The 27227-nt window shown below is 38.5% G+C and overlaps 1 protein-coding gene and 1 pseudogene across 2 annotated transcripts in view; both read left to right on the top strand.

The window, feature by feature from the left end:
- NALF1 (NALCN channel auxiliary factor 1) overlaps window positions 1-27227 on the top strand; it is a 668969-nt gene that overhangs the window by 27281 nt on the left and 614461 nt on the right. The window lies entirely within an intron of this gene.
- Window positions 68-27150, top strand: LOC141581586 (glyceraldehyde-3-phosphate dehydrogenase pseudogene; annotated as a pseudogene).

Genomic DNA, 27227 nt, shown 5'->3' on the forward strand with positions numbered 1-27227 from the left:
AGATCAATGATATATTAGGTATTTTAAAGAAATAAAATAATAAATTGCTTGTTTTACCTTATTATACACATAGAGGTTAAATTAGCTAAAATCATTTGAAATGGAATCAAATTTTAAAAATTTATTACATACAAATGAAAAGAATATGATATTTCAAGTCATGCATTTAAATTTCATGAATATAAGCAGAAATGAGCATATTTTTATTTTTGGTATGTAGCTACTCATTAATATTTTATCTACAGATTGTCTATTTCTAAAACAATAGTACTTTAGATATAGATGCATATTTCTCCACACGATTTTTAGAAAGCATTCTTTTGCAAGAATATTTGGGATTTCAATGATACTTTAAGTATGCAGGGAATATTATAAAAATAACAAGGCATACATTTTGACTTCTTTCTCAGAACTTATTCAAACAATATGCTTTCCCCATGGCAGTGTGAAGACAGTCTTTGTGAAATGTGGTGTGTTAAAACAAAATAAAACAAAACAAAGTCAAACAAAAATTTGAAAACACTTTTATGTTTTTTAGTTAGTTTTTTTTTTTTTTTTTTTTTTTAAGGAGAGTCCAGCATTTCTTTTGAATTTCTCTTTTGTATGGGTGATAAAAGCCCACAGTAACTATCATTGGGAAGAACCAAGACCTACTAAACAGAAGTAAACATCCATGACTTACAATACTTATTTACGTTATTCCATTGGTGGGGATTTCCCTTTTTTCTCCCTCAAACATTTTAATATTATTTTTTTCTGCTGAAAAGAAAACACCCCTGAAGAGTACTTGCTCATGTCATCAGCTGTGCTGAATAATCATCTTTGTCTATGACCAGCTCTGTCTCTTTTATGAGGGGACCTTAAAGGCACACATAGCAAGGACTCTCTCTTCATGGCAAGCTCTTTAGCCAGTAGTTTGGGCAGTGACAGATGGAAGCCCAGATGATCCCGGATCGCTTTGACTCCTCACTGGACTGTAAAACCTAGAATGCTGTTAAAATTTTATTTTAAATCTACGTAAATGTCACAACATGATTTAACAAATTAAAAAAACTATATACTGTATATACAAAACATGGGATGCAGGTGTCCATCATAATTGCTCAATTCATGTTTGTTGAATACATGAATGAATACATGGATGATCACTCCTGCCCCTTAAGAGCATATAATATAATGAGAGAAACAGAGTTGTTATAAAATGATATATTTTCCAAGCCAGGATGCCAGGAAAGGTCAAGTTCAACAAGGAATGATTAGGAAAGATTTTATTTAGGAAGTAGCTTTTAAATCAAATAATAAAGATAAGTAGGATCTTAATATATGAAGGGAAAAAGGACATTATGGGTAAACAGAATACAAAGAACAAAAATCCAGAGACTAAAAACGCTAAGGTGTATTGTGGACTGAGCTTACTGTGTCTGATGGGTTTGATATGCTGAAAACCTTGAAAATAGTCTGTTTTTTTGTCCAGTTCTTTTGTCTCTACATATGAAAGACTGGCAATTGCTTCTCAGTAGACATACTCTCTTTACTGTTGAGTAATAGAATCCAAGTATCCTAAACTCATTTGTAGCTGCATGTGTCAGTGAGACCAAGTACGCTGAATGTCTGTATGCGTTTGGTGTAATCCTTTAAGGGAGATCATCTTAATGTGAAGCCACATTCCTTTTCCTTTTATTACTCCATTGTGCAAGTGTGATGTTTAGGAGCTCCAGCAGCTACCTTGGACCTTGACCAGGAAGGTCATATTCTAAGATTGCTACAATTTCCAGGGGACCTGATGAGTATTTGGATCTGCTAAACCAATATGGATCACCTGCTGCCACTTTTAAAATATAAGAAGTAAACTATTTGCTTACAGCCACTATTATTTGGGATTTTGTTGTTATATGTAGCTAACAATAACCCTGACTTACATACTCTCTAAATAGAGCACAATCTTTCTGCAGTTCACAATCCCAAAGACGAAATTCTCTGTTTCTTTCCTGTTCATATAGTTGTATGTATAGGGTTAGGTACACAGCTGACTACATTTAACTGACTTAAGAATGAATGAGTGAATGCATGAAGAAATGACTGGAAATGTATGTGGCGGTGGCATTTCTAAAGAGCTTTATCAACTGCGTTGACTTCTTTTAGTTAATTTTATATTTAGATCTTGGGGTATGTATAGGATCGACTGGTAGATCTCCCTTTGTCTATGCAGGAGCATTGCAAGGCTATGGTGTACATGTATTTGTAGAATATTTGTGTTTGTGACTTGCTTTTGTATACTACAGGGAAGAAGATACAACTTGAAGTACAAACCGAATATAGTATACTATGCTATTTTACCATTAAATTATTCAGAGTAGTCTAAGTTCTATACAATACATAAAAATGGTATTTCACTATTTTAATTTATTTTTTCCACTTTTTTTCTTGTCTTCCAAATGTTTTATGTGTCATAAATATCTCTTTATTTAGAAGTTAAATAATACTGAAGAGTTTTTTTTGTTGTTGTTGTTGTTAAGCAGGACCACATTTTCCCCACATACCCCCCCACTCACAGGTGGGGAATAATTGAACTTACATCAGACAGTGGATTGTATTAATATGTGGAATGTGCTTGTCCAATGCCTGGCATCAGTAAACAATATGACGTAACTAGCATTTCTTATAAAGGAGATTCGCTCATGATAAACTTTACCTCTCATGATAAAGTTTAGACTTTATCTGTGTATAAAAAGTACATGATTTAAATTGGAAGCAGAAGCATACTAGATAAGGAAACTGGGATTTTAGGTAGGTGATAAAAGATTGGAGTCTGGAAGATGGACTGGAAGAAGATAAAGTGAAGATGTTAGAACACTGCTTAAATAACACCTAAGCTTTTACATAATGTGACCAGAATATGAGCAGGAAGATGGCTTCCTCTGCATGGCATTATTAGAATTAAACTAAGCACTAAACTCAGTAGGCCAACTAAATATCAGCCCCTTACCCCTAGTCTTATTACCTAGCAAATATATATATTTTTCTAGGAAGTTAGAAACTATTAGCTTAATTCAGCATGGCAGAGGTCACCATGAATCCTCAGTGTCTGAGAGGGCAAGATGCTGACTCAAACACAGGCAGAATTTCGCAACCAAAGAGAGGCCCCTGCAGGTGAGGGGGAAGCACCTGCTTTGCTCTTTCTCACTGCAAGGAAGAACTGTTAATCCTTCTCTTGCTAGAGCACAATAATTACTCACAAGCGAAATGTGATAGAAGAGGATTTGTTGTCGTATAATGACTTTCATACTCAAAACATCCCCGAACTCTGTAGATGAGTGATTGAAGAGTTCTGCATCATCCTCCCACCTGCTCAGGGAGTAACTGGAACCTCTAACAGCATTTTTTTTTTAAACCAAGTGAGATCACTGGAAGGAAAGACTAGCGTGGAGGTGTGTTTGGCATGAATTTAAATGATAGCTTGAATAAAACAGATCTCTAAAGCACTTTTAAACTGTTTCGCTATTCTTTCTGTTAAGATCTCTTCCCACCAGTTACCTCTTACGTGCAACATATTTTGAAATGCCTTAAAATGTGACCGCCAGCCCCCATTAAGAAGGTAAAGCAAACTGATTTCCAAATGCATGATCCTCTATACAGTGTAAGCAATTGCAGGAAAAAGAATACTGCAGCTGAAAAGGAAAAATCAAAACATTCAATTTCATTTTAATTTGTTGTTAAGGAAAAGGGATGCATAGCCGTGCATCTCAGATTTTATTGTTTTTGGGCATCCCCTCGGGAGCCTGTTGAATTGTAGATTCTGATTTAGTAGGATGGAGTTGAGTCTGCGAGTGCTTTTCTGACGATCCCACAGGTGCTGATGATGCCAGTTGTTTGTCTGTTTCTGGCTACACTCAGAATCAAGAGGGCCTGTGGTATAATTGCAAACCTTCTTAGTAGATATGGAAAGGGTCCATGGCAGACTCTTTAGAACCCCATTCTTTCACAAGTACTTCTTGTGCCAAGTTTATGATGCTTCCAGCATTTGGAAGTTCAGTCTGAACAGAAGTCATAGTCGCTTCTACTCACATTTCCAGCACCTAATTAAGAAAAATGTAAAAGTGTAGCATTTCTGAAGCCTTATGGCTCTATGATGAGTTTTACATCCCTGTGGTTTTTTTTTTTTTTTAAATCTGTGTAATGTATTGATGGAAGCTCCCTTGTAAGTCAGTTATGATTGCTTTCTCACAGGGAAACCTCCATCAAATGATCTTACAGTATTTCAGGCTCTTTTACAGAAAGAACTGGTAAAGTATCATTTTCATTCATCATCCTCGTCAAATGTCTTTTCTAACACCCGGATGGCTCTGTAAAGTGCTGCAGTGGAGGAGAGAAAGCAGATGTCATGCTGACTCCTGGGAGTCTGCGCAGCTGGTGGGGCATCCAGGGTCCCCAAACCCTCCCCAGACGATTTCAGGTTATTTGTGTCACTGAAGCTTTGGTATTTCCCTGTGTTCTCAGCATCTCTCCACTCTTTTCAGGACCATTGTGCATTATGTCCTCAGAACTCACCTCGAATCCATCTCACAGGTACATACCTGAGGAAAATTCTAGCGTTTCATCTGATATGGGAGGTGGCATGAATGAAAAGGACCATTGATGGCAAGAAATGGAAGGGCCTTTTTCACTGTCACACCCAACGCCATCCTATGAGTCAGAATCTACGGTTCAACAGGCTCCCGAGGGGATGCCCTAAAACAATAAAATCTGAGATACACCGCTAGGCATTCCATTTCCTTAACAATAAATTATAAAATGAAGTTGAATGTTTTGATTTTTCCACTCAACTACAATATTTTCTTTTTCCTGCAATTGCTTACACTGTATAGAGCATCCTGCATTTGGAAATCAGTTTGTCTTCCTATTTAGAGGGAGCTAGGGGGCACGTTTTTAAGATATTTCAAATTGTGTTGCATGTAACAGGTAGCTGGTGGAAAGCACGCCTGTATGAAAATGCATCCAAGCTACATCACAGATTAAAGATATCTTAGCAGAAAAGGACTACATTGTTTTCACTCTAAAGCAAGAAAAGGTGCTTTACTGCAATTAAGAGTTGTCCTTGCCCCAGTATATTTTTCATTCAGTAAATCAGAACTTGAGCTTGGGAGAGTTCTTCCCTGCAGCGCCATCCTCTCTGGACACCAGGCTCCATTGTTCGGTCATGCTACACACAAAATTGAGATTGATGAGCTTATAAGGGCCGTGAATAACATCACCTAATGTTATTAACATTCATAAAGAACTTTGCCATTGACAAAGATTTTCACATAAATTCGTCTCAGCAGCAAATTAGAGAGACTCACCTTAGGCCACTTGGCTACTGAGTATTTTAAAGGATATTTTGAAACCAGGCCAGGACTTTCATTGCTAGAAAAATACTGTTAAGTACCCTTCAAATATAGAGTAATATTTAACTCAGGATATTATTGGATTCTGATTTTCCTCCTTATTTTACAAAATATTTCTACTATTTTCCTAATTCAACTTTAATTTTATGAAATTTAAAAAATCCCATCTCATGAGCAGATGGGCTAATCCATTTTTTTCAGTTTGAAATTTTTCATTTTTAATATTGACATATTTAGCAAAATAAAACTAAAAAATGTTCAATAATCTTAATTTCAAGGCTAGTAAGCCTTCTAAGCCCCTTTTGTATCAAACACAAATTATTTAAGACCGTTTGAAAGCAAAGAGCTTTTTCAAATTTGTATAAAATCACCTATGTATTATGTTTAAAGTCAGACTGGGCTAGGCATGGTGGCTCCTAGCATGTTTGGCCAGAACTTTGGGATGCTAATGGGGGCAGATTGCTTGAGTCCAGGAGTTTGAGAACAGCCTGGGCAACATGGTGAAACCCCAGTTCCACAAAAATTACAAAAATTAGTCGAGCATGGTGATGTGCACCTGTAGTCTCAGCTACTCAGGAGGCTGAGGTGGGAGGATTGCTTGAGCCAGGAAGCGCAGGTTGCATTGAAGTATGATCGCATCATTGCACTCCAGCATGGGCAACAGAGTAAGACTCTATCTTAAGAAAAAAAGAAAAAAGAAAGAAAGAAAAGAAAAAAAAGGGCTCTCTGCACCTCCTGTTCGACAGACAGCCGCACCTTGTCTCCTATCGCCAGCCACGTCCCTGAGACACCACGGGGAAGGTGAAGGTCGGAGTCAATGGATTGGGTCGTATTGGGCGCCTGGTCGCCAGGGCTGCTTTTAACAACTCTGGTAAAGTGGATATTGTCGCCATCAATGATCCCTTCATTGACCTCAACTACATGGTCTACATGTTCCAGTATGATTCCACCCATGGCAAATTACATGGCACTGTCAAGGCTGAGAACGGGAAGCTTGTCATCCATGGAAATCCCATCACCATCTTCCAGGAGTGAGATCCCTCCTAAATCAAGTGGGGCGATGCTGGCGCTGAGTACGTGGTGGAGTCCACTGGCATCTTCACCACCATGGAGAAGGCTGGGGTGCACTTGCAGGGGGGAGCCAAAAGGGTCATCATATCTGCCCCCTCTGCTGATGCCCCCATGTTCGTGATGGGCGTGAACCATGAGAAGTAAGACAACAGCCTCAAGATCGTCAGCAATGCCTCCTGCACCATCAGCTGCTTAGCGCCCCTGGCTAAGGTCATCCATGACAACTTTGGTATCATGGAAGGACTCATGACCACCGTCCACGCCATCACTGCCACCCAGAAGATCGTGGATGGCCCCTCCGGGAAACTGTGGCGTGATGGCCGTGGGGCTCTCCAGAACATCATCCCTGCCTCTACTGGCGCTGCCAAGGCCGTGGGTAAGGTCATCCCTGAGCTGAACGGGAAGCTCACTGGCATGGCCTTCCATGTCCCCACTGCCAAGTGTCAGTGGTGGACCTGACCTGCCATCTGGAAAAACCTGCCAAATATGATAACATCAAGAAGGTGGTGAAGCAGGCGTCGGAGGGCCCCCTCAGGGGCATCCTGGACTACACTGAGCACCAGGTGGTGTCCTCTGACTTCAGCAGTGACGCCCATTCTTCCACCTTCGATGCTGGGGCTGACATTGCCCTCAACGACCACTTCGTCAAGCTCATTTCCTGGTATGACAATGAATTTGGCTACAACAACAGGGTGGTGGACCTCATGTCCCACGTTGCCTCCAAGGACTAAGATCCCTGGACCACCAGCCCCAGTGATAGCAAGAGAGGAAGAGAGGCCCTCACTGCTGGGGAGTGCCTGACACACTGAATCCCCCACCACACTGAATTGTCCCACCTCACAGTTTCCATACAGACCCCTTGAAGAGGCAGGGGCCTAGGGAGCCCCACCTTGTCGTGTACCATCAATAAAGTCCCCCGCCCCCCCCAAAAAAAAAAAGAAAAGAAAAGAAAAAAAAGGCAGACTGGCTCTGCATTGCTTCCTGGGTTTAAATCCTTGCCCAAGATTTGTTAGCTCCTCCTGATGATCTGGACTGCCGGGAAGGTAGCGATCTCTCACCCCTGCTCCTCCTCTGTGAGATGGTAATCACAGAGCGCATGTTCTCAGAGGGCTGTGGTGATGAGTGAAATAAGAACGTGAGGCGCACAGCCTGGCACAGAGTAAGCCTCAGGGAGTCCTGGCTCAGCTCTTTGAGTTAATATTGCCACTTCACACATTTCCTGTCACTATTGCTTGAATATTATTATTAATATACTTCAGAAATGTTGTTATTGACTAGCTGAGCCTGAGTCGCTGGTGTGCCTGTGGGTCTTGTGCCTGCCCCTAAGCTCCTAAGCTCACTTGAATACCTAACTGTGTCATTTTGTGCTTTCTGTTGCCTCACAATAGGTGACACAAAAGACTCCAGTGACAAAAGTCCTGGTTCCCTCGTTCTCAGGGCAGGACCAGCTAAGGAAAGGGAGAGTCCCTAAGAGGAAGGTGTGTTCCTCCTGCTTTCAGAGGAATGGTTGGTAGACTGAATGGCTCTTTTATTAGTTAAGGTAGGTCATGTTCTCTTGTAAGACCCTTCTCTGTGAGAGTCAGAAGCCAAGAGGGAAGCGAATCTGGCCTTCCACCATTTGGAAAACGGGAGATACTGAGGACAATACATAAATTATAAGGCTTTTTAGTATTCTAGAATCTAAGAAAAGAAAAATCTGTTGTTCCATGTTATGTGTGGATCCATGCTCTTCTAGGCTTCTGTGACCTCTGTTTTTAACCCTTAAGACGCTGTATCGTTACAACCATCTTGTACATAAATATCATGCTACATCAAAAGAAAAATATAACTAACCCTATATTAGACATCATGGACAACAGCAATCACATATTTTTTCAAAAGGATGAAACAGAAGAGAAAGGGAAGTATTAATACTAGTGTATATGTGATGGCTGCATTTTTCCACAGTGAATCTTTAGAGGCTATCATTTATGACATGTCTCCCATGAGTGAGCTTCCCTTCCCTCCTTTGTGCCATTGGCTGTCATGTTAAACCTGGAATTAGTTTGACATTCTTGCCTCGTTTCCTTAGGAACCTTTCTGAGGAATTTGTTACACAGGAAATTATCGTCCCACAGTTAGGAAAGCAATGCTACAGATGAACAAGGTTTTGACAGAATTTTCAAAATTAAATTGCATACCATACCTTAGCAGAGTTGAAATAGCTTAATGTATATTTTCCTGAGAAAGCTATTTATCATCTAACCAGGGAATATGAGAATGAAAATTGATTCTATTTTTCTTATTAAAAAATTGGAGAATAAACTTTTCTCTAGGCAAATGATCCAGCTGTCTGGGGTAACATTTAGACATGAGATTGAGACTCTTTTTAATTACACTAGTTAATTGTTTACCCTTTATTGCATCATTAATTGCCAACCTTGTTGGACCAGGACTCTGATGACTACTCTCTCACAGCTTGGCTGATAAATAGAGGCATGATTCATTCATTTTTTCCCCATACTCCTGACATTAATGGTAAGAGCTTTGCAGTTATTAAAAATATGTTAAAAATTCGGTCTCTTGCTCCCTGGCTCAAATATAACACAAAAGTGGTCTAATTGTGTACAGTTGTCCCTTGGTATTTGAGAGAGATTTGGTTCCAAGATCCCCATGGACACCAAAATCTGTAGATGCCCACGTTCCTTATTTAATATGGCATCTCATTTGCATCTAATCTATGCATATTCTTCCATGTACATTAAATCATCTCTAGATTACACACAATAGTGAATCTAAAGCAAATGCTATATAACTAGTTATTAGGCTGTATTGTAAAAAATTGTGTTAATTTTTATTGTCATATTATTATTACTATTATTATTTTTATATTTTCAATCCTCAGTTGAATCCATGGATATAGAACCTGTAGATAGAGAGGACCAACCATGTCAACTTTGAAATTTCTTCCTCAAAGTTTTCACAGTTTCACAAATGTATATATTAGTGGATGACATTATTAAAAATTAAAAAAATAGCTTTAAGGTATTTTAATATGTTTAAGATAATATGCAAAATACTGGAAATTTAAATACTGTTATGATTTAAAAAGTAAAAAGATATCATGGAATAATACCTTTATATGGGAAGCATTATCATGGCCTTAGGTAACAGACAGTCAGAAAGCTTGGCTTTTCTTTAGCATTTAAACTAGTTGGTTGAGAAGTTTTTGACTCATAACTTAATCTGTTTCCCCATTGCTTTGCTATGTCAAGTATCTTGTTTTAACACCTTTCTAGTGGAGAAGATTGAGAAGGGGGATAGTGGTCACTGAATATGAGTAAAAAATAAACATGGCACACAAAAAAGTTAATATATTTGGTGCTTCATGATAGGGAGATTTTAATGTAGAAGATTTGATTTAAGAGATAGAAGTAATAGTGTAAGACAGCTAGCAGGAGTAGTTTTCCAATAGGTGGAAATAAATATTCCTATAGGTGGAAAAATAAAAGAGAAGGAGGTGACTTTCACCCATGAATGCACATTGGACAACAGAGAGCTTATTTTGAACCTAGTATAAAATTATACCAGTAGTCTTCATGTGTGTGTTCAGTACGTATCAATTAAAGGAAGATGTGGTATGGGCAAGGCACTATGCAAGTCACCACGTCTACCCTGGTGAGCAATGTAGACCTTGTGTTTGTTCTGAAAGCAGTCCAAATTATTCATCAGACATGTCTTCGTGTGTTCAAAGTGCTATGTTAAAGGAGACACAGGGAGCATCTGAGAGGACTTCACCTGGCAGTGCCCTCTGCACAGAGAACTCCAGGGTGGTACCATTAGCCAGGAGATCGGGCATGTGTGTGAAACACCAGAGAGGCCATGGCCCTCGTGAAGAATGGAAAAGATACTGACTGGCTCCATGGTAGAGTGTGAGGGAGAGGAGGCTGTAGAGGCCAGTGGGCACTGTGCTGCTGAAGAAGAAGAGATTGGAGTGATGCAGGGGAATGGGAAGCTACTGAATGCTCTTAAGAAGAGGCAGCCTATGATTTGTTGTATCTCAAAGATCATTCTTCTGTAGCTTAAACTGGGGGTCGGGAGATAGCAGCACCATAGGAAGGAAGGTCAGTTAGGAGATTCTTGTAATTAGCAGACAGAGGAGAGCAGAAGCCACTCCAGATGGGGCCTGTAAGGGTTGAAGGAAGAGGACAAAGGCTTCTGGCCGCCGCAACAGGCAGGACTCTATGGAGGTTAATGAAAGGGAGAATGAGGAGCGGTGAAGGACCCTGACCCTTCCGATGTAGGCAAGTGAGCAGCAGGTGGTATCCTTCCATAAGACGGGAGAGGCAGAAAAACAGGTTTTTGGATGGTGATGGTGTGGAGTTCAGTTTTGTGCATATTAGATTTGAGGTGCTTGTGAGATCTAAGTGGGGTCAGAAAATCTTCAGTATATACCCCAAATATGAATATTTTATATATGATCTGTGTATAAATACATTAGCACTAATGTGCATGTGTATATATATATACTTATATATATATTTATGCACATTCAGTATATATATGAAATATTTATGTAAGTTGAGATAAAGCTGAAGTAAACAATATTTTAAAACATTTTTGCCTGTGAATGATACAGAATATCTTTGGTTTTATTTAAATAGAATGGATTAAATATAATGAGGACTATTAATTATAACATGTTAATAATCAGCTTGAAGTTAGAATAGTAGGATTGAATATCCATCATTATTTTTAAAATCTTGGTTTAATATTTAGGATACAGTGCTTGGAAAATCTACATCTAAGTTTAATTCATGTCACAGTTCTGTTTTCAGTGCTGAATATAATAGTTTAAAAGATTATCATAAAATGTTTAGTTCTAAATGAAAGGACAATGTAGAATTTATTAAATCATTAGACTTTAATTATGTCCACAAAGTATGAAACACTTTCTTACCTCAAACAATTGAAATGCCATTTTTGAATTCCCATCTTCCTTAAAATTAATTAATTGTATTTACAAACTAAAAAAAAAAGTTGAATTTTTGCATTATTGTCAAATGAATTTAAATGGAAACTAAACTCTGGAATATTTTGAAATGTGTTAGAAGGTTCTCCGTCTGGGCAGAGATGAGAGGTGACATACATTGTTTTCAACAACAAAATCCCAGAGGCTGCAAATATGCACAAACATCTTGTTACAAAATGCTCTTTCCAAAGCTTAAATGTCTTCCCTGAAATCAGTTACTGTGCATTCTCCCTCATCATTATATAATCACCTTACTCTGAAGTGCCATTGAGTATGTTTACTTTTCAAGCTTGGTTCCAGATTTTCCACTCTTTTTGCTATTGAATCTCAGTTCTAGTTAGAAATTTCAGAACATCTTTTTTTTTTTTTTTAAAGTAGTTTATTTGTACTTTGATTTAAGCCAAACCAAAACCAGCAAAACTCTGCAGGGCCCAAGATGTCGTCATGACCACATTCCATCTCTGCAAATTATTATGCAATGCTGCTATTTTTTAATGTAGTATTTCTTTAAGTTATGAGGAATTGCCAGTTTTATTAAGTGCTGAGGCTTACTTTTTAAGTGTTTTAATCTTGTTGGTTTCTTTAGTTAATTTCTCAAGGCAAACTGTTATTCAGATCTGGATGAACTGTCTTGGCTTTTACCTTGAAACGTGGATAATAAAAATTTCTTATTCGGAGTAGGAAAAGTGTCAGCATTGCGATTTCTTCTTGATTTATGTGTTGCTATTTTGAGGACACTCTTCAGTCCCAGTTTCTTTGCAGGAATCTTTTACAACTTTGGTTGTAAGAAGATCCTTTAATCCACACAGCCAGGGTGAGGTCAGCACTGTCAGTCCATGCTCTCTGTGGAACATCCTATTTCCCACAGGACTCTCATTTTTCATGTAGGACATGGGATTAGCTGAGATAAGGATGGGGTGAAGGTGCCATTTTAATTCAAATATTAAATATGAGTAAGGCTTAATTCTGTTCAAAGTTTAATGCAAAAGGAAAAGGAGAGCATCTCTGCATGCACGCTTTCATCAGTGGTACACTGTGTTCTTTCACGTCCCTTTGGAGGTCCGTGGTACAGAAGGGGGTTAAACATGTGGGGAGGGGTGAGATCACATGGAGAGAGTGTTTGAAGGGCAAAGAGGACGGATGGAAACCCTCAACAAGAACAATCCTCCACCTCCTCGAAACGGTTAAAACATGGCCCAAGGGCTTGAATAGGCATTTCTCCAGGGAAGATACACAAATGACCAATAGATATTAAAAGATGTGAAACTTTCTAATCATCCAGGAAACCCCAAATCTAGACCATAGTGAGATACCATTTCCCAGCCATTAGGTTTACTGTCACAGAACCCAAAAATAGCACGTGTCGGTAGGGATATGGAGCAACTGGAACCCTTGTCCATTGCTGGTGGGAATGTAAAATGTAAGCCACTGTTGGAAAACAGTATGATGGTTCCTAAAAAGTTAAACATAAATTTTATACTTAGTAAATTACCTTGATATTGTTCTTAATAAATTCAAATAAACCCGACATTTAAAAGAATAAAGGATACGGTGGTGGTTGGCCTTTGGAAGACAGCTCTTTGGGTCTACTACACGACGTGAAGTCCCCATCTTTCCAATTGGAAGACGGGGCATCAAGTTAGACTGCTTGAATGCACAAGAGGTGATAGGGAGGGAAATGGGCCAGAGACAGCAGGGTGAAATTGTCCTCAGTGTAGTTTTCCTACTTATTTGATGAGGATTCCGAGGGTAATAATGGCAGTCTTGGGTTATAAAAAGATAATCTTCTGTGAGTTAGAGTTGGCATCTGTTGCCAGACTTTCTTGTTACATCCTTCTCAGCCCGAATGTGACATCAATATCCTTTCAACATAGTGATACTGTGAATGAATTGGGACTGGTGTACGTCTTTGGTACAAACGATAGTGCATAAAGAGAAATTTTAAAAAGCGAACATACCCTCCCATTATGGTACAAAACTTATAGACTGTAGTGAATAAGTAATCCTAAAAAGCATAGAAATGCCAACTTAGCTGATGAGGAAAACCACGTAAACCTATCATCAGTGTTCACGGTACTGCAGAATTTTTAGACATGAGTCAACACAGGATCTTTTTTCCATAAATTGTTCTGAAGCAGCAATAATACTTAGATTTGCAGTTAATATAGTTGTCTTAATTTTAAATATTATTAATTATAATAATATCAAAATTTTTAAAAAGTTATTTTTATAACATGGCCCTTAAATGTCACTGTTTTGTCTAAAAGAATTTGAAGATCTGATTTTATTTAACCACTGCAAAAAAAAAAAAAAAATCACAGAATCTGAAAGTTATTTCATTTCTATTGTGGGAACATATTATGTCAACACTTAAACGTCAGGTTCTCCACAGTATTTTTGGTCTAGAAAAGTTCTGAAGTATGCATATAGTTTTTATGGTATCTGTGGTACTTGATCAGAGTTACAGACTTCGATTGACCAATGCAATTAGAAACTTTACTGGTTACTGCTCAGTATTGGTGTTTCTGAGGAACAGAGTAGAACAGATATGGAAGCTGGATGTAGGGGTATACTTATTTCACCTCCATGTCATTCTCACATCTTCCAAAGTGCTTTCTTCATTGTGCTTTGTGAAAATAATGGGTGATCTCTCTGGTGTTTCATTTGCCTTTCATTCTGAGATTGGCCTTTCTACTTTTGCTGATTTGGCTAGCTATAATATGAAATGTAGAGAAGAAGGGGCATGTTCACGATCCAACCATTTTTGGAACTCTTCTAAGATGAGACAATGGATACAGGTTTTATTGAACTTTGGGCCAGAAAAAAACAGTACACATAATTTAATTACTTAGAGACATGTCCTTGTCCAGGTAATGATTCGTGTATAACCAAAATGCCAAAATCCCTACTGTCTCCCCAAGCTGATCTGAAACCATGTTTTTATTTGTATAGATTGAGGTACTAGTTATCAAGTGAAAGTAGAAATTCACATCTGTATTTTACAGGCTTTGAGTAGGTGAACAAATTGTTAAGCTATTATTGTTTTATCTGCTTCTCCAAGCAGAAATGTATCTTCCCTGAAAAGAGATATTGGATTGGAATATAGTTAAAATAAAAATCTTATTAGTTGCTATGGCAGATTTGTGTGTGTGTGTACATACACACACACACAAATATATATTTTTTGATAGAATTTAATATGACTCACTACCTATTCTGAATTTCCTCACAGTGTTCTTCTCTTTGAAAGGAAAAAAAAAAAAGTCAGTGGCTCAACTATAAAAAACACTCTATTTTCTGAGTGATTTGATTTAATCAAATTAAATGAGATGAGTTCTAGAAGCACACACTGATGTATGAATGCAGTTGCAGCTGCTGTGCAGGGCCTGACCTGAAGCCTTTTCTGTGCTTCTGTGACGTGGTTTATGTACTTTACTGTAGTCACTGCAGATTAGAAACACACGCAGTGATGTGGATATGGGCCAGATAACAATAACAAAATTTGGAATGTCAGTGCTAAAGGGAGTCTTCATTCGAATTACCCGTTAAAAAACCAAAACCAAACCAAAACAAAACAAAAACAAAAAAAGAAAGATAAGATTCCATGACTTAATAAAAATGCTACCAGCATTTTAAGACAAAGCTGAACATTGCCCAAATGAGAAATAATGTGAAATGGAACTGACGTCCCTTTGGTTCACTCTGGCTGTGAGATCCCCGTGAGCATACATTGGCACAGCCAGCTTCAGGGTACAAGAAGGTTCTGACTGAGAGACAAATTGCTGCCTGCCGCCGATGTAGGCTGCAGTTTTGTACAAATAAAAATACAAGAGTATTATATTCCCAGAAGAGTTGTTCTCATTTTTGTGCTAGAAGACATGTTTTTAACTGCCCTTTCCAAAATTTACTCAACTTCCATTTTCTTAAAATAGTAACCAATAGTTATGATACTGCCGTTTTTCAATTCAGTACTACATCGACAAACATTTGATGTATCTCATTTTTGGGTACCCAACTTCTCAAATGTACTCAACTTCCATTTTCTTAAAATTGTAACCAGTAGTTATAATACTGCTGTTTTTCAATTCAGTTCAACATTGACAAACACACATTTGATGTGTCTCATTTTTAGGTGTCTGGAAAATAAAGCAGAGTTTTTTAATGACAGGTTTGTGGAATAAAACTAGATTATTGATTTGTGGGGCAAAGATTATACCTATATTCACAAACAAATATAAAAACAAACAATAATGAACAGTCATTATTTAAAAGCAGATGGAATGAATTGACCTAAAGGTGGCTGGTGCTGGCTGACCCGGAAAGGTAGGTTTGGGTGGCTGGATTCTAACACTTGCCCGATGGCTAGAGCTGTGCTGGGACCTTTGTGGGAAGCACTGGATTTAGCGCCTAGAGGGTCTGTTTGCAGCAGTCCTGCCACACACCCTCTGACTCTCGCAGATGCTGTTCCTGTGTACCTGGGTGGAATGATCTGAAGGAAAGACATAATGAATTAGCAAGGAATCCTTCAGACCCTTCAGGTCAGGTGAACCATAATCTAGTTGAGAAGAAAAAGAGAACAGAAAAGAAACACGCTAAGAAAATAAATCTATGTGTTTAGTTAAGAAGACTGCAAGGAGTGTCACATTAAGAAAGTGCCTTAATGGTTAACAGATACTCTACAAATATTTATTTTTGTGTTTCTAAGATGACTCAAATAATTTTGATTTGATTGGTTAAAACAAGTATATGACAGCATTTGTGCTCTTAGGAGCCTGCATTCATAAACCCTAAGGCAAGAGATTGTGTTCAGCATATGGCTTGGAAACCTAAATGTAGTAGGTGCTAAATCTTGTAAATAAATGAATGTAAACGGACCAATAGTCGAAGGTATGCTGATTTCATTCAATGTGCTGACTTGCTTTCTCTCTCAGAATTTTCTACCATGTGTATGAGGACTCGCTTTTCTCGTAAACTAAGAGGATGGAGCACCTATCCTGTGTCAGGCAAGGAGCCAAATTCACTCCGTATCTTTTCCCAGCAGTCCTTTGAGGCCAATGATGCCCCTCATTCCAATGATAAAACTGAAGCTAAGTGAGTTCAATTTCTTTCCCCAAGGTCATGTAAACAAGGAAGAGAAGCAGAATATTTAATTGAAATGTTTCTGAATCCAAATCCCGCCTTCTCTTCAGAAGGAAAAGTTCTTTGTGAGTTGACTGTGGTCTTCTCCACTGGACTTGTACGCGTTTTTTGCAGACAGATTTCGCTCTGATATCACCCACTGTAATGCCGAAAGGGCTCAGCTAAACTTACTGAGAAGTGTTTAAAGCTGAAGCCTCTTTTCTAAAAAATAACTTCTCATTCTGCTTCACTATTCAGCCTGGAGCCCCCCTTGGCATCTTCCTCTTTATACTGGACGTGATAGATGATGGCTTTTTCCTGCTCTTTTGCTCTTTCATGCCCCCTTCTCCTGTTTTAAGCATGCACATGCTGTTGGGTGGGCTTGGCCACTCTTGAACTGCAGGCATTCCTGAGGAACACGCTCTCGGCTTGCGTTGTTGGTTGAGAGATTTTGAACTCTGGTAGGAACTACACACACATGCATACACATGCACACACATGTACACGCACACACACACACACACACATACACACACAGACATACATGCACCTGTGTCCTGGCACCTACACAGAAATGGACTAACTCAGAAAGACCACTTTTCAGGGATTTCAAATGAATGTTCCCTCTCTCTGCTTTTCTTCAATCTGAGATATTCATCTCCAGGCTTCAGTAATGTGGCTCCTTTTAAAAGATCATCAGCAGGATAGTTTTATTCTTTAAGAAATAGTGCTAGTTATAGGGCCAGACGTGGTGGCTCACTCCTGTAATCTCAGCATTTCGGGAGGCCGAGGCTGGTGGATCAGCTGAGGTCAGCAGTTCAAAAACAGCCTGACCAACTTGGTGAAACCTTGTCTCTACTAAAAATACAAAAATTAGCAGGGCATTGTGGCAGGCACCTGTAATGCCAGTTACTTGGGAGGCTGAGGCGGGAGAATCGCTTGAACCCAGGAAGTGGAGGTTGCAGTGAGCCGAGATGGCACCATTGCACTCCAATGTGGGCAACAGAGTGAGACTCTGTCTCAAAAAAAAAATTGTACTACTTATAGTCAAAATGCAGATACTTTATTGGCTTTTGTGATAACTGCTTATTAAAAAGTTTATGAAGTTTCTCTTCACAGATTTTCATGGGTGAAGAATTGTTTATCTTAGTGATATGTGAAGTTGATTGTGTTCTACAGGTATAGGAATTTATTTATTTTCTATATCATCCTCACTTTTATTATGAAATAATAATTCCTGCGATGATTGAGTGAATGCTTTCTGTGATGTGCTTTTCCTATCATGATGAATAAGAATTGAGGCCTAATTATGGATTGAGGCAAGAAATCAGATTAAGGACAAAAGATTCTGATGACAGATTATGTATTCATTCTTTAAAAATTAATGAGCATCGACTTTTTTCTGATGTCATATGACATTTGATATGAAAAATATCATTTCACCAATCAAATAGCATTCTTCATTTAGGGTAGGTTAGAGAAGAAAACTTATATAGAGACACAAGAAGATATTTTAGTTAAAATGTGCTTTACTCAGACATTCAGAGTAGACCAACATCCTCACTTTACAGCTGAGGGAATTTTGGAAGGCAGATTTTAGATCATCGATCACATAAAAAACAAAGCCAAAGCTACTGAGTACATAGGCCAGAACTCCTAACTAAAACCAGTTCCAAATTTTGTGTACTTCATGTTGTTTTAAGAACTGATAATTGTGTTTTATTTTCATGAATTGGATTTATTAGTAGTAGTATTGCCTTTCCTTTCTAAATATCCAAAATATTTACAAGTAACTAAACAGCAACAAAAGCATTGTAGCTGCTAGATTCGTGGTTTGGGATCATGTCCTAGTATTTGGGAAAGATGGAAAGCATTTTATTACTTTATCTTCTACTTTCTCACATCTGACATTGGCCACTGTAGAGGTAAACTGAAACTCATAGGAGCAGTGGTGCAAAGCAAACGTAATTTATGACTACGCAGTGATGGAAGAGCCCAGGCCATGCTTGCTGAACTCCACGTGCACCCAGCATTCTCAGGATTCTCATCAAAAATGAGTTGCCCTTGCACTTCTGGCTTCTTTACCTGGAATTTTGTGATGATCTGTGTTCATATAGACAGAATGGGGGAATCTTTTACACATGCATAATGGAGCTGAGAGACAAATGATGTTCTGTCTGAATCAGTTATTCGAATTCCTCAATCTGGATTAGTACAGGCCAGAATTTCCTGTCTAGAATATCAGACTCTTGACTCCTGTTCGTCCCTATATTTTGTGTTCTGCAGTCTGAGAAATGTTTTCCCAGGCTTTGCATTGGTGAAAATGAATTCCACTGCAGCCTTAACAATCCAACCATGTGTCGTCCAAAATGCAGATAGTTAAGAAAATTAAGAGAGAAAATAGCTGTAGGGAAGTTCATCTATTCATAGTTTTTTTCCATTAATTTCCTCCTTCCACAAATACTTATTGCAGGTACAATGTTAGGTATTAGAGTCAAAATAAATATATCTAGGGGCCACTTTGATATGCTCTCTATATTAACAGTCAGACAATTTAGTGGAAAGCGGATGGATGGAATTATGTGCTTGCCACAGTTATTTTAATGTGTGATCAATATAATATGGAAATATTCATTTGTTTATTCAGTAAACATTTATCAAAAGCCAGTCATATACTGTGAGCTGGTACACAGGATAAGAAAATCAGGAACAGTCTTTGCCTTTGAGGAATGATGGGGACTAATAATAATAATAATAATAATAATGATAACAATGATAATGTTGAACATTTTCTAGATGCCAGCACTGCAAGAAACACTTTACATTTATTAAATTATTGATTTGTCCCAACAGCTTTATGTAGTAAGCATTACTGTTATCCCCATTCTGTAGATGAGAGCACTCAAAGCAAGCAGGGTAAATCACTCGCCTAGTATCACACAGCTAGTAAGTAGCATAACCAGTATTCAAACTCAGGTTGTCCGGCTCCAAAATCCGTATATACTTATCACACAAACGTATGTAAAATTGTGTTGGAGGAGGAGAATGAAAGCTCTCTGGAAGGTCTCGGGAGGCCTCTTTGAGAATTAACCTTTGAAGGATATGTAGGGCGTAAGTTGGAGGAGAAGGAAGAGAGAGTATCAAGGCCTTCCAGAGGGTGAGCGGAGGCTGTGGGGGATACTGACCAAAGCCAGGGAGACCAGAGCACAGAGGAGCTTGGCAGAGCTGAGCCTGAAGGGGTGCACAGAGGCAAATCCAGGCATGGATTATTGGCCATGGTAAAGAGATGTGTCTTCAACCTAAGAACATTGGGGAACTGTGGAGATGGCATGATTTTTGCAGAGAGAACAAATTGCAGCCAGGGGCAGAGGGACTCCTGGCAGACAAACTGGGGTACCATTGGACATACCCAGGTGAGGGAGGATGGTAGTGTGAGCAAGGGTGAGGATGAGGAAGTCAACAGTTTGGTGACCACAATAAAATGGAGTTTTTAATTGCATTAGAGTTCTCCATTGAAGAAGTCAACAGAGAAGTAGCAGCCACCATAAGCCTGAAAGGCAGGGTTTTACCAGACAAACGAGGAAGGTAACTGACCATTCTAAATGGTAAAGAGGTAGCTACTGATAGAGGAAATTTGGGGAAATTGAACTGTTGCATAAAACTAAACAAATGCTCTTGACAACAGCATTTTCCATGGTCAGCTGCGTCCAAGTACATTTACAGACTCTCATTCCCAGCAGACCTCAGCAGTACTCGATTATTTGTTATGGCCACTGGCAAACACATTTTCAAAACTCAACGGAAGGGAGAGGAGACTTCCTCGGAAAAATGAATTAATATTCACACGCCATAAATTTTTAGTTTAACTGTAGCAGCTTAACTGACCATTTCAATCTTTGAGTTCATCTTTTAAGCTAAATTTTTCATTGTTCTTTTTATATTTAACAATTTTCCTAAATCTTCATCTTTCCAGCAGGCAAATTTAACTTATCCCTTTAACTCCAGTGCCAAAATTTGGAAGATTTTCTATCGCATTAGTGCTAGAATAAAAAGAAATATGTGAAGCAGGTTATAAAAAGAAGAATCTCAGCACTTTTACAGCATTCACCATTTATCAACTGCAATGCTAACATTGTACGTGGCCGACTACTTCAATGCGGTAACACGTTAAATTGCTTATATGATAAAGCAGTAGTTCTCATATCTGGGTGTGTAGCGGAAGCCCCCGTAGGCTCATTAGGCCACAGATTCCTGTATCCCACTCTCCAGAATTTCGGATTCAGTAAGTCTTATGTTTGCATTTCTAAAAAGTTCTCAAGTGCTGCTGCTGCTGCTAGTATAGAGACCAGGCTTCGAGAAGCAGTAGCGGAAAGGTGGTCTTAAAATACTTTTGCATGACATTGGCCAACAGCTTGGGCTGGAGGGAGGGCGGAGCTCCAGCACACAAGTGTATTTTCATCAAAAGGAATGGAATTCAGACTGGACTTTGTTGTTTTTGCTGTGGAAGGTCAGCATAATGACCTTATTTCCTATCTACTCTGGCACTTTTATAACAAGTAAAAAGTCAGCCAGCTTTCTAAGGATACATGCTCTACAGTGACATACATGTACATTTTCTAAGAGAGAGACATGGTTGTAATTAAGCTGATGTTCACAGGAGAGCATAGAAGGTATGACAAAAGGAAACACGTTTATATATCACCATTGTCCACATCGGTTGTAATTTAAAAGTTATTTTGGAGGTTACATTGTGCCATGGCCAATTAATTCACATAGTCCTTCTAAAATATGTTTGAATGTAAACATTAATTGCTATATAATAAAGATAAGTTGTTTAAAGGCTTAAGGAAGAATAACAATGATAATGTTTGACAAATAAATCCAGTTTAAAATCTTTGTGGTTATTGTCATTAACGTAATTAATGGCATGACATCATTTGGATTATACCAATCACTCTATTGTGTACTCTTTCTGTCATAGGATCTCATCCAGAGGACCACGTTGCATTTAGTTGTCATGTCTCCTCTGGTCTGTGACAGTTTCTCAGTATTTCTTTACTTTTCATGACTTGGCAGTTTGAAGAGTGCTGTGCAGCCATCCTGTAAACTGTCTCTGACTCTAGATTTGTCTGTATATTTCTCAGTATTAGACTAGGGTAATGGGCTTTTGGAAAGAATTCTTCAGAGAAGAAATGTCTTCCTCATGTATCATCTCAGAGGGTGCATAATATCAACATGGCATTACAGTAGCATGAGTTAGATTTCTGCCTAAATGACATATATAACTTCAGGAATCATTACTGATGCTAAGTCGCTGTACATGCACAGTTGTAAACATTTGAGCAAGTTGGTATTTCAGTAGTTGAAACGTATTGGGGTTTAAGTCCTCAGCAAGTCAGGTAGAAAATTCTCTTTCTTGTAAATATTGGTTTAATAAAGCAAAGAATGGTAAACTATGTCAACAGAACTACAAATAAACAAATAAAAATAATACTTAAGTACTGAAATACTTTTAGTCCCTAAGGAAACGTTTGTTTTCAGCAGCTAGAGACCTATTTTTCCTGAAGGACACAGGCAGCGATGGATGCGCATGCGCATATAATGACTGGAATCTGTGCTTGTGTTCCTAGTTTGATAAAATTCTAAGGGAGGGATTATGGAAAATTAATTGCTATACATTTTGTTCACATATGTGAGAATGCAGGTAGTGCTGGATGATGTTTGCCAATACCTGCAATAAATATGTGGCAGGGGCATTTTGCTGCTGGGTTTCTAATACGGATTATGGACTAGATCATGAAATAACATCATATTTTGCCAAATCAGTATCTCCTGTGATTATTAAGCCACAGACTAGAACTGGAAAATCACTGCAAGCAGCAGGGACTGGGACAGAAATGTCAATATAGTGAGCACTGGGAAACATGTATTTTCCATTAAAATGTGAAGCACTTGAGCACAAAGGAAAGATTTATATAGTAGATAAGAGGAAATGTATTAACTCTCCCAATATTCATTTGGAAATTGTCATTTAGGCTTTTGGACTCCCTAAACACCATAAGCTTCTGCCTGGAAGGTTTCAAAAAAGTAAGTTTGCATGTCAGTACCTTGACAAGGTAGATTAGGAGCTGCAGGTAGCAAGGCTGAGGGCAATTTCAGTCTGCTTGTGTGATGTATAAAAAGAGTTTGGGATAATCCATCCTAAGAAAATGTCAGATCTGTGTGTGCATTCAATTTTAAAAATATGAGTGCAATTCAGGCAATTGGAGACAGTCATGCTCATGAAAATATATGGTTAGCAATGAGTCCAGCTGACTATAAAATTTCTTTGGAAGAACAGGAAATTCTTGCATTCACAAAACATCACAGAATGCATCATTCATGAAACATGTATTTATTGATCTCTTACCTTATGCAAAATACTATCTATGGCACTGTAGCATATACAAACGATGTAGACAACAAACAATAAACCACCAAGGAACTTCTGAATAAGAGAATAGGTATAGAACTTCTTCCTGGAGAAAGAAGGGTTCATGGGGTTCTACTCACTGGGTCACAAGAAACGGGGCCGGGTAATGGGAAAGAAAAGTAATATCTGAAGCAAGAAGTCTGTAATCTGTGTCTCAAGGATTTGGCTTCCAGATTCTTTGTGAATGAATCCATTGCAGGGGAAGAAACTGATAATACGCTAGAACCTATTTAGACAACTCTATGAGCAAATAACTGCACATCAAATAACCTACAAAATAGATAGTGGCAAGGGCTACTAGAAGGTATAGATTATAAAATATACTTGAGAGAAGAAAGAAGAGAAAAAGAAGAAAGAAAAAAATATATATATATATAGAGAGAGAGTGTGTGTGTGTATGTGTAAGAAAGACAGAGAATGGTCCTGCTGGAGACAGCAGATTCATTTTATGGGAATGTAGTGGCAGAATATACTTTAAGTAATTTAGCTCTAGGACTTGCTCAGTGGCCAATGGGAATGATTAATATTTGTGTGTAGTAAAAGAACATGAATGGAATTGTACTTGAGGAAGGTCCATTTGGCCAAAGTTTATAAAATAGCTCTCAGGTGTGTAGAGCATGGGGCGTCTCATCTAAGAAGTATGAGCAAAAGATGATGATGCCCTAAGCCAGAAGTGCTGCTGAGGCAGAATCTGACAAATTAGAACTAGTCGTGTAATTATTATTTTGCTTAAAGGTATTTACTGAGTGCCTGTTCATTTTGTGCCAGCCGTTGTGTTAACATTGGGAATCCAGGGTAAATATTGCACCTACTTCATATTACTTAATACTCTAATGAAAAAGAGAGAGAGAGAGACTTATTCAATGAAGTGATTGATTACACATCATTTATTTATTTATGTGGTTGATATATACTGAGAACCTACTATCTGCAAGACACCAGGCTGTAAACTGTTTACGCATGATCAACACTGCAAAAGTTACAGGTTGTCATGGGAGTATGCATCTGTAAGAGCATGCCTACTTTGTGGAAAACAAAAAAGAAAATAATGCAGCATGACATTTAGGAGTCAAGTGCTCCTATTTTATAAATCCTCCACGTTCTAACACAGCAAGAACGTAGTTGGATCTTTTCACCCTCACACTGGAAGTCTCAAATTTGCTCAGTTGGATTTCTAGTACCAATTGTGATCTCATATGCATGACACAGGCAACTCTAACTCTGCGGTCTGCCACTCAACACCAGGTAGTCCGAGCTTCCTGGTCAGGAGGTCTTTGGGACTGAGACTCAATCTCCACAAACGCCCTCCTAATAGAAGCTACTGTATGCAGACCCTACTTCTTCCAGTGCTTCCAATTCCTGACCACGTGCTGTCGCCAAAAACTCCTGTAAACCCATGGCCCTGAGCACCTGCTATTGGGCACCCAGACCCAGGGTGCTTTGCTCTGTTTTCCCACTTTGATATTCCCCAATTCCTTAAAAAGGAAGAGCAGCAAGTGGGCAGAGTTCTGGATCACAGCCCTTCCATGTGTCCAGCTGAATGAGAGCAAGCTTACCTCTCCTCAAGATGTTCCCTGAAGATTAATGCACTTGACCTGGTCAGAAAATGTTTGTTGATGTTCCTCCAATGTCATCATATACCAGAGAAGAAAGCATACAAGAAAATCAGCATTGGCTACCGTATGACCTGGAGGCAGAATTCAAGGATAGGGATTGATCTTTTATTTCATGTCTATCTCTATCAACAAACATCCCCTTGAAAGCAAAGAATTTGCCTTATTCCTTTGTATATTCGTAAAACTTAACAGGCACCTCACAATATGTATTTTTCAGATGGATGGATGGATGGATGGATTTAAAAACAAAAGCCTTTGGACTGTGCTACTATGATGCAAATAAAGCAAATGGAAGCTAACTTGCAAGGGATGGATGGTGTACTGAGGAAGCATAGGACTCACAAAGAGAGGGCCTTTCAGAAGAGCTGGCAGTGAGTGGAGAAGCGCAGCATACCATGGAAACACGCTGGAGTGAAAAGGGTGAAATAAACCATTTAGCATTTAGCATATTTGAGCAGGAGTCCTTTAGCAGATGGATGGGATGGCCTTTATGTTTGGTAATAAATTGAAAACAAATTTTAAAAAGAGGTGAAAAGGCACAGATGGATGGTTTATCCTAAAAAGGAAAAAAGAGGATTTCTTTAAGAGGAGGGAATTGGGAGAGAAAACAGAAGATATTTACAGGGATTAAAATTCCTGCATTCCCTACAGTGAATGATTTAAAGATAAGAACATTCTGAAGATATCACAGTATGTTTCTTTCTTTAGCTCTGGCTGTGTGTCCTCACCTGCTTACACTTCTTAACCACAGATCTCTGCCCAGGTTTACCAAAAGCTACAGAGTCATCATTCTAAGTAGCACAAGGACACCACACCTGCATGCGTTGCTGTTTTTATACCCAAAATGTGTGATTTTGTGCAAACCACAATTTCAAATACACTGCATTTCACAATATTTTATTAATGTGAACGCTTTTTTGTCTTTAGCTGGAGCTCTATTTTAGCAAACCTTATAATGAGGATCACATTATTGATTTATTTGTGTATTCACCTAATTCCATTTCAATCGCACAGTTACCGCTTCATTGATTGATATAGGTATTTGTAGTTCGTATAAAGTGCTCTTGGCTCCTTCCCTCACACCCGCTTTTGCCTTGTCTCTGTCTCCCAAGTATAGTTAAGTTCTGAAGAGTTAAAAAATATAAAAAAACCCCACATTTGTATTACATTCTCCAAAATCTGTATGTATAAACAGGAAAGGTGAAATGATAAAATGAAGTTGGAAGTGCTACTCATGAATGTATTTGCTTGATTGGCACACCCACGTTTTGTTTTAAATATCCCTGTCTATTCCTGGTCTAGGGGGAGGGAGAGAGAGTTCCACGGATCAGATGGACACACTCTGCATGAAAAGAAAATTCAACAGAAGTCTACGGGACACTGAATTTGAGTTTTTTTTTTTTTTTAAATGAAGCAATAGATCAGCAGACTTTGTCATGTGTTTGTCAATAGTCTATGCTTTGCTGTCAATAAAAATTTTTGTATACCATCTTTACTATTATATAATTCACCTATTGATATGGTTTGGCTCTGTGTCCTCACCCAAATCTCATCTCGAATTGTGTGAGAGACCCAGTGGGAAATAACTGAATCATGGGGGTCTCTCCCCTGTCGTTCTCCTGGTAGTGAGCAAGTCTCACCAGATCTTAGGGTTTTATAAGGGGTTTCTGCTTTTGCTTCTTCCTCATTCTCTCTTGCTGCTGCCATGTAAGAAGGGCCTTTCGCCTTCCCCCATGATTATGAGACCTCCCCAGCCACATGGAACCATGAGTCCATTAAACCTATTTTTCTTCTCAGCCTCAGTATGTCTCTGTCAGCAGCATGAAAACAGACTAATACACCTATCATTCAATTCACTCTTTTAAAAAGTAAGTTCTAATGTTCCGTGGAGATTGGAGGATGTCTCATGTGCACTTCAGAATAATTTTCAATCTGCTGTGTTGAGTGAAGTGTTCTGTAGATGTCTGCTAAGTTTAGTTAGTTTATAGGTTTGTTCAGGTCTCCTCTTTCCCTGGTAGTGTTTTGCTCAGTTGTTCCATTCACCGAGTTATGCAACCATCACTGTAAACAATTGTAGAACGTTTTTCCAACTCCATAGGAAAGGCTGATATTTATTAGCAGCCACTCCCCATTTCCTCTTAATACCCCAGTCCTAGGCACTTACTAATCAATTTTCTGTTTCTAGAAACTTGTCTATCTTGAACAATTTGCATAAATGGGATGATACAGTATGGGTGGCCCTTTGTGACGGACTCCTTCCACTTAGCATAATGTTTTCCAGGTCTATCCACATTCTAGTATGTATCAGTGTTACAGCCATTTTTACTGCCAAAAAATATTGCATGGTGTAAATTTACCACATATATTTTTTTATCTATTCACCAATTTATGGACATTGGAGTTGTTTACCATTTTGGGCTACTATGGATAATGCTCCTGTGGACATCCATGAATAGGTTTTTGTGTGAACATATATATATATATATATATATATATATATATATATATATTTTTTTTTTTTTTTTTTTTTTTTTTTTTTTTTTTGAGATGGAGTT

This window comes from Saimiri boliviensis, chromosome 16, assembly GCF_048565385.1.
Source record: "Saimiri boliviensis isolate mSaiBol1 chromosome 16, mSaiBol1.pri, whole genome shotgun sequence".
NCBI lineage: Eukaryota > Metazoa > Chordata > Mammalia > Primates > Cebidae > Saimiri > Saimiri boliviensis.